The 18,754-nt window shown below is 51.7% G+C and overlaps 1 long non-coding RNA gene across 1 annotated transcript; it reads left to right on the top strand.

Moving 5' to 3' along the window:
• The first annotated feature begins 2,824 nt into the window (after positions 1-2,824).
• Positions 2,825-13,874, top strand: LOC103246699 (uncharacterized). Its single transcript, XR_502527.3, has 2 exons — positions 2,825-2,904; positions 13,619-13,874. It is a non-coding gene; the product is annotated as an uncharacterized lncRNA (long non-coding RNA).
• Positions 13,875-18,754: the final 4,880 nt, after the last annotated feature.

Below are 18,754 nucleotides of genomic sequence, written 5' to 3' on the forward strand. Positions count from 1 at the left end.
TGCCTCCTGGGTTCCTGGGTTCAAGTGATTCTCCTGCCTCAGCCTCCCAAGTAGCTGGGATTACAGGTGCTCACTACCATGCCCGGCTAATTTTTGTATTTTAGTAGAGACGGGGTTTCACCATGTTGGTCAGGCTGGTCTCGAACTCCCGACCTCGTGATCCGGCTGCCTCAGCCTCCCAAAGTGCTGGGATTACAGGCATGAGCCACTGTGCCTGGCCGCATTTGGGGTTTTGACAGGGTCAGGCGCCCTTGGCCGTGTGGTCTAGATGTTGTGGATGTAAGGGTGGCCAGGGTGCTGCCCGGGGGTCCTGTATCGGAGAGACGGCATACTTGGGGTCCACACACAGTTGAGTTTTGTGTAGATGGTGGGGTTTAATTGGGAGAATCCATGGAGACAGCTGGTAGCAGAGTCACAGGAAGTTTCAGTGGGTGGAAGCGTCGGATGTTTGTTTTGGATTTTTTCGGTAAACAGATACCAAGGGCAACCACTCTGAGCAGTCCTCCTGCTTTTTAATCTGCCTTAGGCTTTGTTTTCTCACAGCTGGCGGGCAAAGAGAGGAGAACTTCGGTCAGTCGGAAAGTTAGGCTCACAGACACATTAGGAGAACTCTTCCTGTGAAACTGCCTCTTGTTTATGTCTTTTTCCTTTTGTTAGTTGTGGTTTGGAGTCCCTGAGAGTGTGGTTAGTGGTGAGGAAGAAGAAACTGCCCTGACCTCTTGGATGAAGACAAGTCCAGCCCCAAACCTATCTTTTTTTTTTTTTTTTTGGAGAGAGGGTCTCACTCTGTCACCAAGGCTGGAGTGCGGTGGTGTGATCATAGCTCACTGTAGACTTGAACTCCTGGGCTCGAGCAAGTAAGTAGCGGGGACTACAGGCAAGCACCACCACGCCCAGCTAATGATTATTTTTTCTTATACAGACAGAGTCTTGCTATGTTGACCAGGCTGGTTTCGAACTCCTGGGCTGGAACAATCCTCTCACCTTTGCCTCCCAAAGTGTATAAGCCACCATGCTTAGTCCCAAACTTATCTCTTGTCCTCAAAAGCACCCCAAGGTTGGGTGTGGTGGCTCACACCTGTAATCCTAGCACTTTGGGAGGCTAAGGTGGGTGGATCACTTGAGGCCAGGAGTTCAAGACCAACCCGGCCAATATGGTGAAACCCCATCTCTACTAAAAGTACAAAAATTAGCTAGGCATGGTGGTGCATACCTGTAATCCCAGCTGCTTGGGAGGCTGAGGCAGGAGAATCTTTTGAACCTGGGAGGTGGAGGTTGCAGTGAGCCGAGATCATGCTATTGCACTCCAGCCTGGGTGACAGAGTAAGAATCTGTCTCAAAAAAAAAAAAGTACCCCCCAAGGCTTTGCTTTCTGACCTTAAGGATCAGTGGGGAACAGGGATCAGGGAGTACCAAGCCTCAAGGACTTGAAAGATCAATGAGTCTAGACATAGCTAGATGTGGCCTCCTCAGGTGTCAGTGCCAGCCTCTCCAGCCTGCAGCTTAGCCTCCATCCCTTCCTTGCCTGTCATACCAGGAGCCATTGTCCCATACTTTGCCAGGTCTCTGCTATTTTCTGTGGACAGCCAGGGCTCTGCAGGAGCACTCACCAATTTAGTCCCCACTGATAGACTGGGTGGATGATCCTGATGCTGATCCAAAACAGACACCCCAGCTGGGGGTGGTGGCTCACACCTGTAATCCCAGTCTTTGGGGAGGCTGAGGCAGGAGGATTACTTGAGCCCAGGAATTTGAGCCAGACTGGGCAACACAGTGAGATCCCATCTCTACCAAAAAAAAAAAAAAAGAAAAAAAATTAACCCATGTGCCTATGGTCCCAGCTACCTGGGAAGCTGAGGCAGGAGGATCGCTTGAGCCTAGGAGCTCAAGGCTGCAGTGAGCTATGATCGCACCACTGCACTCCAGCCTGGGGGACAAAGAGAGACCTGTCTCAAAGGACAAGGCAAAGAGCAAAAAGGACATTCCATCCTTGGGCACGGGAAAGCTGGGGAACAGCTCTAGTCCTGATTGGGGTGGAGGGTGGGGAGCGTTTTACTTTGGACTCAGAAGTGACTGACTTACTAAGGGGTCTTTACCCAAATCGGTGGAAACTTGTAGGCATAAGGAGGATGTGTATTAGAAACCGAGGCAGAACCTGTGTTGTCGGGTCCATGTGAAGTTTCCGATTTCTCCCTTGACTCTGATGAGCTGGGGCTGCCTAGCTGCTCTAGAACCTGGACTTGGAGTGAAACCCCATCTCTATTTAAAAAAAATACAAAAATTAGCCGGGCATGGCGGCACGCACCTGTAGTCCCAGCTACTCGGGAGCCTGAGGTGGGGGAATCTTTTGAACCCGGAAGGTGGAGGTTGCAGTGAGCTGAGATTGCACCACCGCACTCCAACTTCAGAGACAGAGCAAGATCGTCTCAAATAAATAACAAGATTGTCTCAAATAAATAAATAAATAAATAGAACCCAGACTTGGCCATGACCCCTGCCTCTACTTCATGCACATGGCGCTGCCTTCTCTTGCCTGCCTTAGGCGCTGAGCCCTTCCATCCCAGGGTCCAGCTGCCTGCGGGCTGCTCCCCAGCCGACCCCTCAGAGTCTGACTCAAGGGGTTACCACTTTCCCCTTTTCCCCTGAATCCCAAGTTATCTCTTTCTTGATCCAATCCTTTCTTTCCAGCTTGGGCTCTTTTGTAAGGGGTCACACGGGCACAGAGAGAAAAGTCCGTGCTGTTGAAATAGCTAGATCTCTGGCTTCCGGAAGGTCAGAGATAAGAGAGTGAGTTACCGGGCTGTGGATTTCAGGGGAAAGTTCTGTTTCCAGCCTACTGGGAAAGATGTGTCCATCTGTCCCTGAGCAGGTGGCTCGTGACTGTAGATCACACTCAGATTTTCCGTGAGTGTCCCTCTGCCCCCCACCCACTGGTGGGCCCTGGGTGGACGGGGGCCTTCCCACCACCCGTTGTCCCCTGACCTCCTGCCTTCTGGCCCGATCTCTGCTCTTCCTCTTTGCTTCTGTCTTCCCTGCTCTCTTTTTCACTTTCCTTTTCTCTCTCAGAGCCTCCTGCTGCCTGCTGTCTTCTCTCTGACCTCCTGCCTACCCTTTCTCCCCGAACCTTCCCTCCTGTCCCCTCTTCTCTGCTGCAGGAGGTTGCCCCCCATTTCTACTCTCTCTCTCTCTCTCTCTCTCTTTTCTGCTGTCTCTGACTCAGTCCTTCTCTCCCTCTGGAATCCCAGTATCCCATTTACAGTCAAATGCTCAGCTCCCGAGCCCTTCCGGTAGGGAAGAGAGCACTGCCCGTTACATAGGCTCCCAGGAATGTGGGGCCCGGCCTCCCTGATTCCTGGTGATTTCACTGGGAGAGCCGGGGGTGGAGAAGGCAGGGTCTTGCTAACAGCACTATTTCTGGCTTGGTTGCTCTCCAAACAACACAACTCCAAAAATAGCCTGTGTTTGGGCTCTGCTCTCTGCCCCTCTCTAGGAGGGAACCAGTACTAGGTGTCTCCACTGCCTCTATTTTTTTTTTTTTTGAGATGGAGTCCTGCTCTCTTGCCCAAACTAGAGTGCCGTGGCAATACAGTGATCTTGGCTCACTGTATCCTCCGCCTTCCAGGTTCAAGCGATTCTCCTGCCTCCGCCTCCCGAGTAGCTGGGATTATAGTCGTGCGCCACCATACCTGGCTAATTTTTGTATTTTTAGTAGAGACAGGTTTTACCATGTTGTCCAGGCTGGTCTCGATCTGCTGACCTCATTATCCACCCGCCTCGGCCTTCCAAAGTGCTGGGATTATAGGCGTGAGCCACTGTGCCTGGCCCTCCACTGCCTTTTATTGAAGATCGTAGCCCTGGGACAGCCTGTCCAGGGGCCCTTCCTTACCCTGGCTCTGTGCCTGACGTCCCCCTCCTCTCCTACTGTGTCCCCTCTCCCCTGCCAGCCCCCGGCTGGCCATTTCTCTTTAAATTCCCGAACACTCTAACTGGTGCTGCCTCACCCAATATAGCCCTTGCTTGTCCACAACTGCATTTTTTTTTTTTGAGTGGGGGCCACGCTCTGTCGCCCAGGTAGGAGTGCAGTGGCACAATCATGGCTCCCAGCCTTGGCACAATCATGACTCACTGCAGCCTTGACCTCCCAGGCTCAAGCGATCCTCCCATCTCAGCCTCCCGAGGAGCTGCTAGTTGGGACTACAGGTGTGCACCACCATGCCCCACTAATTTTTGTTTGTTTGTTTGTTTGTTTTGAGACAGAGTTTCACTCTTCTTGCCCAGGTTGGAGTACAATGGTACGGTCTTGGTTCACTGCAACCTCTACCTCCCAGGCTCAAGCAATTCTCCTGCTTCAGCCTCCCAAGTAGCTGGGATTACAGGCACCTGCCACCACGCCCAGCTGATTTTTGTATTTTTAGTAGAGATGGGGTTTCACCATTTTGGCCAGGCTGGTCTTGAACTCCTGACCTCAAGTGATCCACCTTCCTCGGCCTCCCAAAGTGCTGGGATTACAGATATGAGCCACCGTGCCCCGCCTAATTTTTTTTTTTTTTTCAGAGATGGGGGTCTCTCTATGTTGCCCAGGCTAGTCTCAAACTCCTGGGCTCAAGATTGGAGTGCAGTGGTGCCATTTCAGCTTACTGCAGCCTCTACCTCCCAGGCTCAAGTGATCCTCCCACCTCAGCCTCCCAGTAGCTAGGACCACAGGCATACACCACCACACCTGGCTAAGTTTTTGTATTTTTGGTAGAGACGGGGTTTCGCCACGTTGCTCAGACTGTTCTCGAACTCCTGAGCTCAAGTGATCCACCTGCCTCAGCCTCCCAAAGTGCTGAGATTACAGGTATGAGCCACCATGCCTGGCCCTGACCTAGTTCTTCTAATTTACAAGCAAGGGCACTTAGGTCTGGAGAGGTCCACTGTGCTTGAAGCCACACGGTGACTACACCATAAATGAGAGAATAGTGGTCATTGGATCAGGCGGACCTGGCTGCTAGTTAGGGATCTGACATTGGCTATGTGACTAGGTAAAACTTAATCTCTTCTCCTTCTCTTCCCCCTCCTCCTCCCGTCCTCCTCCCCCTCCCCCTCCCTCCCTTCTTTCCTTCCCTATGATTGAGGGATCACAGCCTCAGTATTCTTATTTGTAAAAGACAGGTAAGGATTCCCATCTTTCAAGGTTGCAATGAGAATTAGATAAAACATCGCCTGCCAAATGCCCGACACATTCTAGGTTCTCCCTGGTGGCAGCTGCTCTTGGTGGGCGGCAGAGCCAGGACAGGAACCCAGACAGCCTGAGCTGTCCGTTTTGATATAATGCAAGCTCCTTGCGGGATGGATGTTTTAGGTGTTTGTTTTTACGTCTGTCAGCATTTAGCGGAGCGTGGGCCTTAAATGCCTCGGAAGTGGAGTGGCTGCTTACCCGAGGGGATGCCTGGCAGCCCCACGCATCCATTTCATACCAGATCCTTCTGCTGTCTCCCTGGTCCTAACATACTCCCACTGGCTGACTTTACAGGTTTCAGATCCCAGGAAGATATTCCCCTCTAGGCTGCAGGTCATGGATGTACCCCACTGCTGTTCCAAGTGTGTCCTTATCTTCCGAGCATACTAGGGAGGAGGGGGACTTGATTTACCAAAATAGAGCTGAGCTTGACCCACTCTTCCAGGCTAGGCCCCTGCAGCTCCCATCTCCCATCTCTTATCGATTCCCCATGACACCTATAATGCTTTAATCACTTAAAAAATGTGTGTTCTACCATAGCCAATTTTATCTTTTTTTTTTTTTTTTGAGACAGAGTCTCGTTCAGTCACCCAAGCTGGAGTGCAGTGACACGATCATGGCTCACTGCAACCTCCACCCCATGGGTTCAAGCGATTCTCGTGCCTCAGCCTCCTGCGTAGCAGGGACTACAGGCCTGCACTACCACACCTGACTAATTTTTGGATTTTTAGTAGAGACAGGGTTTCACCATGTTGGCCAGGCTGGTCTCAAACTCCCGAGCTCAACTGATCTTCCCACCTCAGCCTTCCGAAGTGCTGGGGTTACAGGCATGAGCCACCGCGCCCGGCTGATTTTTTTTTTTTTTTTTAAGATAGGGTCTCACTTTGTTGCCCAGGTTGGAGTGCAGTTGTGTGATCACGGCTCACTGAAGCCTCCAACTCCTGGGCTCAAACAATCCTCTCACCTCAGCCTCCTGAGGAGCTGGGACCACAGGCATGCACCATCACACTCAGCTAATTTTTAACTTTAATCACTTTTATACATTTGCATTCTCCCTTCTCTTACAGTTATTTCTGAATTTAAACTTATGTGGCCATCGAAGTGTCTTATTTCCTGAGGGCGCTTAGTGCTGGACCTTTTGTAATGTGGGTATTCCAAATGTCCTTTCACCATCAGGCAAGAATGAGGCTCCCCGGCTGGCCGGCCGGGCGCAGTGGCTCACGCCTGTAATCCCAACACTTTGGGAAGCCAAGGTGGCAGGATCGCTTGAGGCCAGGAGTTCGAGACCAGCCTGGGCAACACAGGGAGACCCCCACCTCTACAAAAAATAAATAAATGAGTCAGGCATGGTGGCATGTGCCTGTAGTCCCAGATACTTGGGAGGCTGAGACAGGAGAGTCGCTTGAGTCCAGGAGTTTGAGGCTTGCAGTGAGTCATAATTGCATTGCTGCACTCCAGCCTGGGCAACAGAGCGAGACTCTATCTCAAAAAAAATAAAATAAAATAAAATGAAAAATAAATAAATAAATAAATTAATTAATTAATTTAAAAAAGGAACATGCCTCCAATGTGGTCACCAAGGGGAATTTCAACGGCAGGGAATGGTGCAGCACCGGGCTTCTGGGGTAGATGTGGCCATGGAGCCAATTACGTCAGGCTGATGAGGCAGTGCAGGCCTGCAGGGCGCCTCTGGGCCACTGGCCAGATTCCATCCCTCCATCCACTTCTCTTTACCCACATATGTGGCTTATCTGACTCTGATTCACTTTCGTTCATCTTTACCAGAACTTGCTCCTCATTCTCTACATTCTTGTGTCTCCCTTTATGCCTTTCTCTGGATACATTCTGCTTTTTGTTGTTGTTCCTGTTTGTTTTGAGAAAGGATCTTGCTCTGTCACCCAGACTGGAGTGCAGTGGCACGATCATAGCTCACTGCAGCCATCACTACCTGGGCTCAAGCCATCCTCCTGCCTCAGCCTCCTAAGTAGCTGGGACTGCAGGCGCACACCACCAGGCCTGGCTAATTCAAAACATTTTTTTTAGAAATGGGGTCTCACTAGGCTGGGAGTGGTGGCTCACGCCTGTAATCCCAGCACTTTGGGAGGCTGAGGTGGGTGGATCATGAGGTCAGGAGTTTGAGACCAGCCTGGCCAATATGGTGAAACTCCGTCTCTACTAAAAATACAAAAATTAGCCGGGTGTGGTGATGCGTGCCTATAGTCCCAGTTACTCGGGAGGGCTGAGGCAGGAGAATTGCTTGAACCTGGGAGGTGGAGGTTGCAGTGAGCCGAGATCTTGCCACTGCACTCCATCCTGGGCAACATAGCAAGACTCCATCTCAAAAAAAAAAGAAAAAAAAGAAATCGGGTCTCACTATATTGCCCAGGCTAGTCTTGAACTCCTGGGCTCAAGTGATCCTCTCACCTCTGCCTCCTGAGTCGCTGGAACTATAGGCTCGCACCACCATGCCTGGCTTGGACACAAAAGTTCTTTTTCTAGTCTCCATTCTGGCTCTGGATATGACTATATGACTGAGCTCCTACTGAGTTGGGCAGGTGTCCAGAGAGACGGTGACCCAAGGTCATTGGGGGATGGGTAGGGGGGGAGGTCCCAGGGATGAAGCTGTCTGGCTGATACAGTGCAGATGGAATTCACCGTGGGACGCCAGCATGCCCAGAGTCACTGGCCATTGTTATCTCCCCAGCTTCCCCTCCATATGGGAGCAGGCTTCTTGCATGTCTCTTCATCTGAGTCACCCTGGGCTCCCTCAGCTGTCCTCACCACTGTCATGCAGCTGGGCTGCTGGATTGCTTGGATCTGTCTGGGCCCAGATCCCATCCCAGAACCCCTTGTGTAGGTTTGTGGCTGGAGGGCTGGGAGAGCAGTGAGGTGTGGGAGAGAAGGGGAGCAGGGACCCTGGCCTAGATGGGGGAGACATGGGATGGCTGCCTCCTGCCTTCCTCCAACACAGCCAGTGAGAGCACGGAGCGGCATCTTAGGGTCTTTTCTGGAATGGTTGTTACGGGACCTTCACAGATGCATGGGACAGACACGCCTTGTCTCAGGAACTTGTGCAGTTGTCTCTGTCCTGAGCAACGCCCTCTACTCCAGTGCAGACTGAGTGCCGCGTAGGAGGACTTTCCCAGGCTGCCCACACTCGGCTTCCTCCTTCTTTTTTTTGAGACAGTCTTGCTGTGTCACCCAGGTTGGAGTGCAATGGCACAATCTCGGCTCACTGCACCATCCGCCTCCCGGGTTCAAGTAAGTCTCCTGCCTCAACCTCTCGAGTAGCTGGGATTGTAGGCCCACGCTAACACACCCGGCTCATTTTTGTATTTTTAGTAGGGACGGGGTTGTGCCATGTTGGCCAGGCTGATCTCGAACTCCTGACCTCAAGTCTGCCTGCCTTGGTCTCACAAAGTGCTGGGATTACAAGGGCGAGCCACCTCGCCTGGCCTCTCCCTGCTTGGACAGAGCGAGACTCCATCTCAAAAAAAAAAAAAAAAAAAAAAAGGATTCAAATCCAACCTGCTTCTGAGGAGCCCTTCGTGTTTGCTCTGGACACAGACTTCTCCTGTGGTCATGACCGTGACCATACAGCTCTGGCTCCAGTGAGCTGGGTGATCGTGAACAGGTTCTTTACCTTCTAGAACTCCCATCTCTGGAGAAAGAGGCTGACAGGGCACATGTACAAGCAGGAAATTCTGGGCAACTCCCATTTCTCCTCTGAGTCTTAATTTTCTGCCCTGTAAAGTGGGAATAATGATGCCAATTCCGTAACAGTGGCATTCGGATTTCAATGGATGGTGTGAATGAAAAGCCCAACTGCATCCATCCATAGAAAGTCATCAGTAGGTTGCAAAAATGGTGGCTGGGCGCGGTGGCTCTTCCTGTAATCCCAGCACTTTGGGAGGCCAAGACGGGTGGATCACGAGGTCAGGAGATGGAGACCATTCTGGCCAACCTGGTGAAACCCCATTTCTATACAAAAAAAAAAAAGTTAGCCGGGCGTGGTGGCGGGCGCCTGTAGTTCCAGCTACTCGGGAGGCTGAGGCAGGAGAATTGCTTGAGTCTGGGAGACGGAGGTTGCAATGAGGTGAGATTGCCCCACTGCACTCCAGCCTGGGTGACAGGGTGGAACTCTGTCTCCAAAAAAAAAAAAAAAAAAGTAATTATTTTAAAAAAGACGTCTTTTCTTGAGCCCATTGGTTTCCTGAGGGTCTCCTGTGCTAGAAGGGGGTTCACCAATGAGGCTCTAAGGTGACGAAACTCCAGACAGTCACCAGGTGGCACTGCGCCAGGCCCTGCTTGGACAGGGAAGGCCACCAAGGGCTGTGGCCTATGTCTGGCACTGGCCTGTAAGAACTGTGGAAAAGGAGGCCCAACGAGGCCATTCATACCACAGTAAGAACTTGAATCTAGGCTGAGTGAGGTGGCTGATGCCTGTAATCCCAGCACTTTAGGAGGCTAAGACTGGGGGTCATTAGAGGCAGGGAGTTTGAGATCAGTCAGGGCAACATAGCCAGACCCTGTAGCTACAATATATTTATTAAAACATTAGCTGGGTGCAGTGGTGCACACCTGTGGTCCCAGCTACTGGGGAGGCTGAGGCCAGTAGTTCAAGACCAACCTAACCAACATGGTGAAACCCCGTTTCTACTAAAAATCCTAAAATTAGCTGGGCATGGTGGCACACGCCTGTAATCCTAGCTACTCGGGAGGCTGAGGCTTGGGAATTGCTTGAACCCAGGAGGCAGAGGTGGCAGTGAGCTGAGATCACACCATCATACTCCAGCCTAGGTGACAGAGCGGTCTCAAAATAAATGAATAAATAAATAAATAATAAAAACAAATTAAAAAGACATGAAGCAAACAAAGAACTCGAATCCAAAGCTGACCCCTCCAGTCTGCAATCCTGATGCCTCCACTACTCCCAGGGCCCGAAGCGCCATCTGAGAGTTATGACATGCTCTCCCCCTGAGTCCCCTCCTGGGGGGCTCTGATGAGTCCTCTCTGTCCCCCCTCCCCCATCTGTGTCAGGAACTCCCGGGACTGTGTGAGTAACAGCTGATGCAGGCAGGACGAGTAACTGTTATTCACACAATAGCACTGACTTCCCGGGTGCCTGGGGGAGGGAGCTGGGGCTGTTGGGGTGAGGGGGCGCTGAGGTGGCAGATATGAGGCAGCTAAGACTTGACAAAGGGCTCTGGGGCCCCTTCTGCTCTGGGTCTGGGAGGCAGGATGATCTGGGCGTATTGAGCACCTCAGGGATCAGACTTGGGCTGTTTTTCAGACTCAGCACTCAGGCTAGGGGCTAAGACAGGAGAGGGGAGGCCATCGCCAACCCCACCGCATCTCCCCCTTCTCCCTACCTCGCAAAACCCCACAGGGAATGCCATGGGCAGGAGAGTTGGGACAGGTATGGGGCAGAACCACCCCCTGCCCTGTGATGACATTGGAGGTTGGCCTCAACCGTTACCTGTCCATTTGAGCTCTTTGCCTTCCTCATTAGCTGGGAGGGTCTTGTAGCAAATGGCAGGAGAACCCAATTTGGGAGTATGAAATTCAAAGTGGTAGGGTGTGTCCCCATCTGCGTGGAACTTCCTCATCTGTCCAGTCTGGATTTGCTCCGTGGACTCACACTGCTCCACTGCAGAGAGGAAGGACCTCTCACTTGCTTTTTCTTTTTGTTTCTTTTTTTTTTTCTTTTGAGACAGAATTTCCCTCTGTCACCCAGGCTGGAGTGCAGTGGCACGATCTCAGTTCACTGCAAACTCTGCCTCCCGGGTTCAAGTGATTCTCCTGCCTCAGCCTCCTAAGTAACTGGGATTACAGGCGTGCACCATTGCACTCAGCTAATTTTGTATTTTTAGTAGAGGCGAAGTTGACGGGGTTTTACGGTGTTGGTCAGGCTGGTCTCAAACTCAACCTCAAGTGATCCACCTGCCTCAGACTTCAGAAGTGCTGGGATTACAGGTGTGAAACACTGCGCCCGGCCAGCTTACTTTTTCTTTTATTATTGTTATTATTATTTTATTTTTGAGATGGAGTCTCCCTCTGTTGCCCAGGCTGGAATGCAGTGGCGCAATCTTGGCTCACTGCAACTTCCATCTCCCAGGTTCAAGCAATTCTTCTCTCTCAGCTTCCCAAGTAGCTGGAACTACATGCACGTGCCACCACGTCCAGCTAATTTTTTTATTTCTAGTAGAGACGGGGTTTCACCATATCAGTCAGGCTGGTCTCGAACTCCTAACCTCAGGTGATCCACTTGCCTCAGCCTCCCGAAGTGCTGGGATTACAGGCATGAGCCACTGCGTCCAGCTGGCTTGCTTTTTCTTTACAGTTCTTTCTCTCTCTCTTTCTCTTTTGACAAAGTCTTGCTCTGTCACCCAGGCTGGAGTGCAGTGGTGCAATCTCAGCTCACGGCAACCTCTGCCTCCCAGGTTTAAGCGATTCTCCTGCCTCGGCCTTCCAAATAGCCGGAATTACAGGCATGTGCCACCACGACCTGCTCTTTTTGGTATCTTTACTAGAGACAGGGTTTTGCCATATTTGCCAGGGTGGTCTCAAACTCCTGGCCTCAATTGACCTGCCTGCCTTGGCCTCCCAAAGTGCTGGGATTCCACGCGTGAGCCACTGCGCCTGGCCTTCTTTAGAGTTTTAGAAGTCCCATTCCCCTAACTTCAGCAATAACAGGGCTAGTATATACAGACCACTTGCTGTTTGTTTGCTAGGCCCTGTTTCATACCATTATTTTATTTAATTTTCATACAACTAAACTAAAAAAATGGGTATTGGGGACAAGGTGCATTGGCTCATGCCTGTAATCCCAGCACTTTGGGAGGCCGAGGCAGGAGGATCGCTCGAGCTTGGGAGTTTGAGACCAGCCTGGGCAACATAGTGAGACACCGTCTCCACAAAAAATACAAATATATACACACACACACACACATATGTATATATGTATATATGTGTGTGTGTATATGTGTGTGTGTATGTATATATATTCCGGCGTGGTGGCCTGGGCCTGAAGTCCCATCCACAGTGAATGCACCGCAGGCCCCTGCAGAAGGGGCCCCAAGGCCCTGACCCAGGAAGAATTCCAGCTTCCCTCTTCCTACTTCAACGCTTTGCTGTGTTCGGCCCCCGTCCTCTGCACCAATGGTCAAGGCCCTGGCTGGTGGCCAGCCCTGTCTGGACAGGAGGAAACCGTTATGTGAGGGGTAGAACACGAAGTCTTCAAGAACAGAAATTCCAGCGGAAGGGAAACAATGCGTAGGGAATAGAGTCATCCCCACGGGGGCAAGGGAAGAGACAGGGCCTTCCTGCCCCAAGTGGGGTAAACAACCCAGGCCTGGGGAAGCCCACAGCTGCTAGCGTCTTCCGGGCAGGGCTGGAGTGCTGGGTGAGGCGCTGCCTTGGACCAGCGGGAAGAAATGTGTCCCTGCGCTGTTTTCTGGCCTTTCAAGGCTGATATGCTCCTATGGGGAGGAACAGGATTCCACTGCCAAAGTCAGGGGGATCAAGGGAAGAACTGGAGGAGGAAACAGCTAAAGAGGTTCCGCTGTGGCTGAGGCCGCAATGGCCATAGCCCTCAATGGCCAGTCAGCTGCTGGCCACCAAATAAGACCACCCTAGGTTTTTTTTGTTTGTTTGTTTTCTATTTTTGTTTTGAGACAGGGTCTCTTTCTGTCACCCAGGTTGGAGTTCAGAGGTATGATCACGGCTCACCGCAGCCTCAAGCTCTAGGGCTCAAGTGATCCTCCCTCCTCAGCCTCCCTAGTAGCTGGGACCATAGGCGCACAGCAGCACGCCCAGCACACCCAAAAATTAAAAAAAAAATTTCTAGGCCGGGCACGGTGGCTCAAGCCGGTAATCCCAACACTTTGGGAGGCCGAGACGGGCGGATCACAAGGTCAGGAGATTGAGACCATCCTGGCTAACACGGTGAAACCCCGTCTCTACTAAAAAAATACAAAAAACTAGCCGGGCGAGGTGGCGGGCGTCTGTAGTCCCAGCTACTCGGGAGGCTGAGGCAGGAGAATGGCGTGAACCCGGGAGGCCGAGCTTGCAGTGAGCTGAGATCCAGCCACTGCACTCCAGCCTGGGCGACAGAGCGAGACTCCGTCTCAAAAAAAAAAAAAAAAAAAATTTCTAGAAATGGGGTCTCGCTATGTTGCCCAAGCTGGTCTCAAACTCCTGGGCTTAAGCAATCCTCCTGTTTTGGCCTCGCAAAGTGCTGGTAATACAAGCATGAGCCACCATGCCCAGTGGGCTCCAGGTTTAGGGCAGGATTTTCAGGAGCCAGAGCTTGTGGAAAGCTCCATTAGGGGTGAAAGAGGCCAGTCTAGGGCCACCCTCTGTGGTGCTACAGGGGAAAATTTCCTTTTCTTTCAGGGCCCAGACCAGGCTAGCCTTGAGCAGAGCAGGAATGAGCCTTCTCCCAGGGCTGGAAAAGAAGCTTCCATCCGGAAGGGGCCAAAGAAATGACACGGCGCGCCTGGGATCCCCAGCCCAGCCTCCCATGCTGGCAGGGCTGGAGGGAGGATTGATGCAAGGAGTCTGAAAATTCATGCCCGCCTTCGTCTGGATTTGTGGTTGCTTCTGTCATTTGTTTAGGTGGCTTTTGATCTATGAAACCATTTGTTTTTCAGCTTTCAGGGTCTGCTTGCCCTTTTTTTTTTTTTTTTTTTTTTTTTGAGATGGAGTTTCGCTCTTGTGGCCCAGGCTGGAGTGCAATGGCACGATCTTGGCTCACCGCAACCTCCGCCTCCCTGGTTCAAACGATTCTCCTGCCTCAGCCTCCCGAACCACGCCTAGCTAATGTTTGTATTTTAGTAGAGACGAGGTTTCACCATGTTGGTCAGGCTGGTCTCGAACTCCTGACCTCAGGTGATCCACCCGCCTCGGCCTTCCAAAGTCCTGGGATTACAGGCATGAGCCACTACGCCCGGCCCTGCTTGCCTTTTCTTTTTTGAAGTTCCCATCCCCAAACTGCAGCAATAACAGGGCTAAGATACATATAGTAGTTGCTGTTTGCTAGGCCCTGTTTCATACTCATTATTCTACTTCATTTTCACACAACTGAAAAATGGGTGATTGACCACCGGGCGTGGTGGCTCATGCCTGTAATCCCAACACTTTGGGAGGCCAGGGTGGGTGGATTACTTGAGCTCAGGAGTTCGAGACCAGCCTGGACAGTTTGGTGAAATACCATCTCTACTAAAAATACAAAATTAACCGGGCATGGTGGCAGGTGCCTGTAATCCCAGCTACTCAGGAGGCTGATGCAGGAAAATCACTTGGACCCGGAAGGTGGAGGCTTCAGTGAGCCAAAATGATGTCACTGCACTCCAGCCTGGGCGACAGAGTGAGAGTCTGTCTCTTAAAAAAAAAGTTTTGAAGGAAGGGGCCAATGAAGGGACTTATAGGGAGCAGTGGGACACACGGTGAGGGGCTTGAGCTATCCTGGGTTGGGAATGGGGGACAGGCAGGCAAGGGTCACGTGGGGGGAACAGCTGAGATACTGAGAAACAGGATGAAGTCTGGTTAAGAGCTGGGGCTGCTGGAGCCAGTCTCTCTCTTAGCTGAGTGACTCTGAGCAAGACAGCAACTCCTCTATCTGTCAGTTTCCTCATCTTTCAAGTGAGAATAGGACCAATACCTTATTTTGTTATTTTAAGAGACAGAATCTTTCTCCGTCATCCAGGCTGGAGTATAGCGGCATGAACATAGCTCACTCTAGCCTCGAACTCCTGCCCTCAATCTACCCTCCCACCTCAGCCTCCAGAGTAGCTGGGACTACAGGTGCATGCCACCACACCCAGCTAATTATTAGTATTATTACTGGGTGTGTGTGTGTGTGTGTGTGGCAGAGACAGAGTCTTGCTATGTTGTCCAGGCTGGTCTCCAACCCCTGGCCTCCAGTTCCTGGCCTCAAGGGATCCTCCAGTCTCAGCCTTTCAAAGTGCTGGGATTACAGGCGTGAGCCCCCACATCTGGTCTCAATACCCATTTTAAATTATTTATTTATTTATTTATTTTATTTTTTATTTTTTCTTGAGATGGAGTGTCCCTCTGTCACCCAGGTTGGAGTGCAGTGGCGCAATCTCAGCTCACTGCAACCTCCACCTTCCGGGTTCAAGCAATTCTCACTGTGCCTGGCTGTGAGACCGTGTTTCAAACAAACAAGCAAACAAAAAACAGGTTTTAAGGAGATTTACACCAAGGGGCTATTGAGTGACCCATGAGATCAGATTAGGCCCCTAGGGAGGGTATGTGGGAGGCCTGGAGCAGACAGGGAAGGGTCCAGTGACCTTGGCATAGAGCAGAGGGGCATGGTGGGGGACTGGTTGGGAGGACGTCTCAGCCTGGAGTAGCAGAGTTGTGTGCAGAAACTAGGTTGGAGGGTCTGGACATGGAGGACCCCCAAAGGGCAGGCCGTGGGATTTGCTCCGTGTGAGGGAACCTGGGGGAACCTCCTGTTTTCTTGTTCACTGCACATCACCTGCCCGCCTGGACCTGCTCTCTTAGTCACTCCTGTGCCAGTTGTTCCCTTCCCTGAAGCTCTGGGGAGGAGATGAGGCTCCCGTTATTCACAGCCTGAACCACGACGGCTGTCTCCCTCCAGGCACACTCCCTGGGTACAACCCAGCCTGCCAGCTCATTCCCCTAGGAGGCTGGCCCCAGACCCAGACAACCCGGGTCGTGCCAGGGACAGCAGATGCTTGGGGCCCTGCAGGCAGAGGCCTCTCCCTCCTCCTGAGCCCCTTAGCCCTGGGCTGGCCAGCTTGGTTCAAGGATCAGCATCTCAGGAAGCAGAGGCAGCTGTCGTGTGTCCACAGCCTTGCTCCTGGACAGGCGACACCAGGGGAACTACAGAGAGACCAACAGAGGAGTTTTAGGGTCTAGGAGGTTTGGGAGCCCCCTTCAATTTCTAAGCCACTGATTTAGAGCTAACAGAAGCTGTTTTGCTTTGGGTGGATCTAGCGTCTCATTCTTGAACCTAAACTCTGGGAACTGGGCCCAGGGGATCTTGTCTTCAAGTCCCCATCCTTTCAGGAACTGATAAGCCAAACTCCATTTGCTCTTGTCTGTCTTTGGTAGTAGCTCATCAGGGAAATGGGGGTGGAGGCGGGGGCTGAGCCCAGAAGGAAAGCCCCAGACTCGGGAACCGCCCCACCCCCCACCTGTTGCCATTTCTGAGAATCCCGAGGGGCTCACGGGTAAGAGGTCATGTTGTGTCCAAAACACAAGGTTGAATCAGAGCCGGTCAGCAGCTCTGCAGCAGGTGGAGGGCAGCAGGGCTGTCCCCCTTGGCCTGGGCGGGATTCCCCACCCTCTCTCTCCAACAGGCTTTCCTGTCTAGTAGACCGTTAGTTCCGCTGGCCGGATGAATGAGCGTGCATGCGTGTGTGTGTGTGTTTGTGTTTGTGTAATGGGCATCTGTCAGGGCTGTGCTAATTACAGGGCCTCCCCAGGGCTCCCCACATTTCCCAACAAACCCAGTGACTCTTTTTTTTTTTTTTTTTTGAGACAGAGTCTTGCCCTGTCGCCCAGGCTGGAGTGCAGTGACGTGATTTCCGCTCGCTGCGATCTCTGCCTCCTGGGTTCAGGTGATTCTCCTACCTCAGCCTCCTAAGTAGCTGGGACTACAGGCATGTGCCACCACGCCTGGCTAATTTTTGTATTTTTAGTAGAGACAGGTTTCACCATGTTGGTCAGGCTGGTCTCGAACTCCTGACCTCAAGTGATCCACCTGCCTCGGCCTCCCAAAGTGCTGGGATTAAAGGCATGAGCCACCGTGCCCGGCCCCCTGTGCCTCTTCTGCAGGAGAGGAGCAGAAGCTGTGTGGGTGAAAGGGGAAACTGGGAAGTTATCTGTAAATGCGGGGTTGGGGGCACATCTCGATTTGCCACATCTGTTCCTCTCCTCCCATCACACGATTTGATTTTTGGTTTTGCCACCCATCTCTTGCAATTGGGCCACTCACTGCCCCCACTTCAACTTCTGGGGCTCTTTTGCAGCCAGTCTCCCGCCACACACACTCATCTCTGGAATGTTGCCCCTCCTTTGCAGATCTGCGGTCCGCAGAGTCTTCTAGGGCTTCCACCTTTCCCCCAAAGCCACCCTCTGCTGTCTGTCCTTTGAACCTGAAAATTCTTGCAACAGGACCCACAGCATCACACACAGAGTTCAGCACTGGCTTGCTTTCCGCTGTCAGGGGTTTGAGACCAGCCTGGCCAACATGGCGAAATCCTGTCCCTACTAAAAATACTGCCATGTATTCATTTTGCTTTCCCTACTGGATGGTAAGCGATTTAGGGGTTAGGAACAGTTTGGGTCTACACTTTCCTCCTATGCCCCTTAATACTGCCTGATATGGGCCAAGTGCTCATGCCTGTAATCCCAGCATTTTGGGAGACTGAGATAGGAGAACCACTTGAGCCCAGGAGTTCAAGACCAGCCTGGGTAACACAGTGAGATCCCTCCTCTACAAAAAATAAAATAATTAGCTGGGCGTGGTGGCACATACCTGTGGTCCCAGGTACTCGGGAGGCTGAGATGGGAAGATTGCTTGAGCCTAAGAGTTGGAGGCTGCAGTGAGCTATGCTCACACCACTGCACTTCAGGCTGGGTGACAGAGTGAGACCCTATCTCAAAAAAAAAAAAAAAAAAAAAAACAGGCTGGGCACGGTGACTCACATTTGTAATCCCAGCACATTGGGAGGGTGAGGAGTGTGGATCACCTGAGGTCAGGAGTTCGAGACCAGCCTGGCCAACATGGTGAAACCCCATCTCTACTAAAAATACAAAAATCAGCCGGGCATGGTGGCGCACGCCTGTAATCCCAGCTACTTAGGAGGCTGAGGTGGGAGAATTGCTTGAACCAGGGAGGCGGAGGCTGCAGTGGGCTGAGATCACACCATTGCACTTCAGCCTAGGGGACAGAGCAAGAGCCCATCTTAAAGCAAACAAACAAAAGCAAAAAAAGCCAAAAATGAACAAACAGAATACTGCACTTAACAAGGCATGGTCCTTGGGTCCAACAGTGAAGTGCTCCAAAGTGAACATGGCCTTCTGAGAACTTAATTAGGAAGAAACTCAGTTTAGGAGAGGATATTAGCCTTCTAGAAATTACCTTAGGCGACTGTCTGTCTGCAAATGTTCCAAATCCAATTAAGGAGACCTGGGAGGAACCTCAGAGGAGCCGATGCAATTGTTTGATGGCAACATAGAGAAGCAACAGCATCGCTGTCTGTCTGAAGGAAAATGCCAGTTTGAGGAGGGTGTTCTGTGGGCGTTAGGAGGGTGTTCTGCAGGCTTTAGAAAGGGGGGAATCCAGAGAGAGCATGCTTGGTGCTGGATCTCCAATTGTTCAGAAGAGTTGGTGTCCTGTCCCAAAAATGTCACTGCCCAGGCCATGGGACAGATGTGTCCCCAAGTGGTGAGGCTGTCTCTGATTGTCATTGCTAGACTACAGCAGTCATTAGGATCATCCAACACTCTGCCTTGGCCTTGTTTTATTGTTTT

Source organism: Chlorocebus sabaeus, chromosome 28, assembly GCF_047675955.1.
Source record: "Chlorocebus sabaeus isolate Y175 chromosome 28, mChlSab1.0.hap1, whole genome shotgun sequence".
Taxonomy (NCBI): Eukaryota; Metazoa; Chordata; class Mammalia; order Primates; family Cercopithecidae; genus Chlorocebus; species Chlorocebus sabaeus.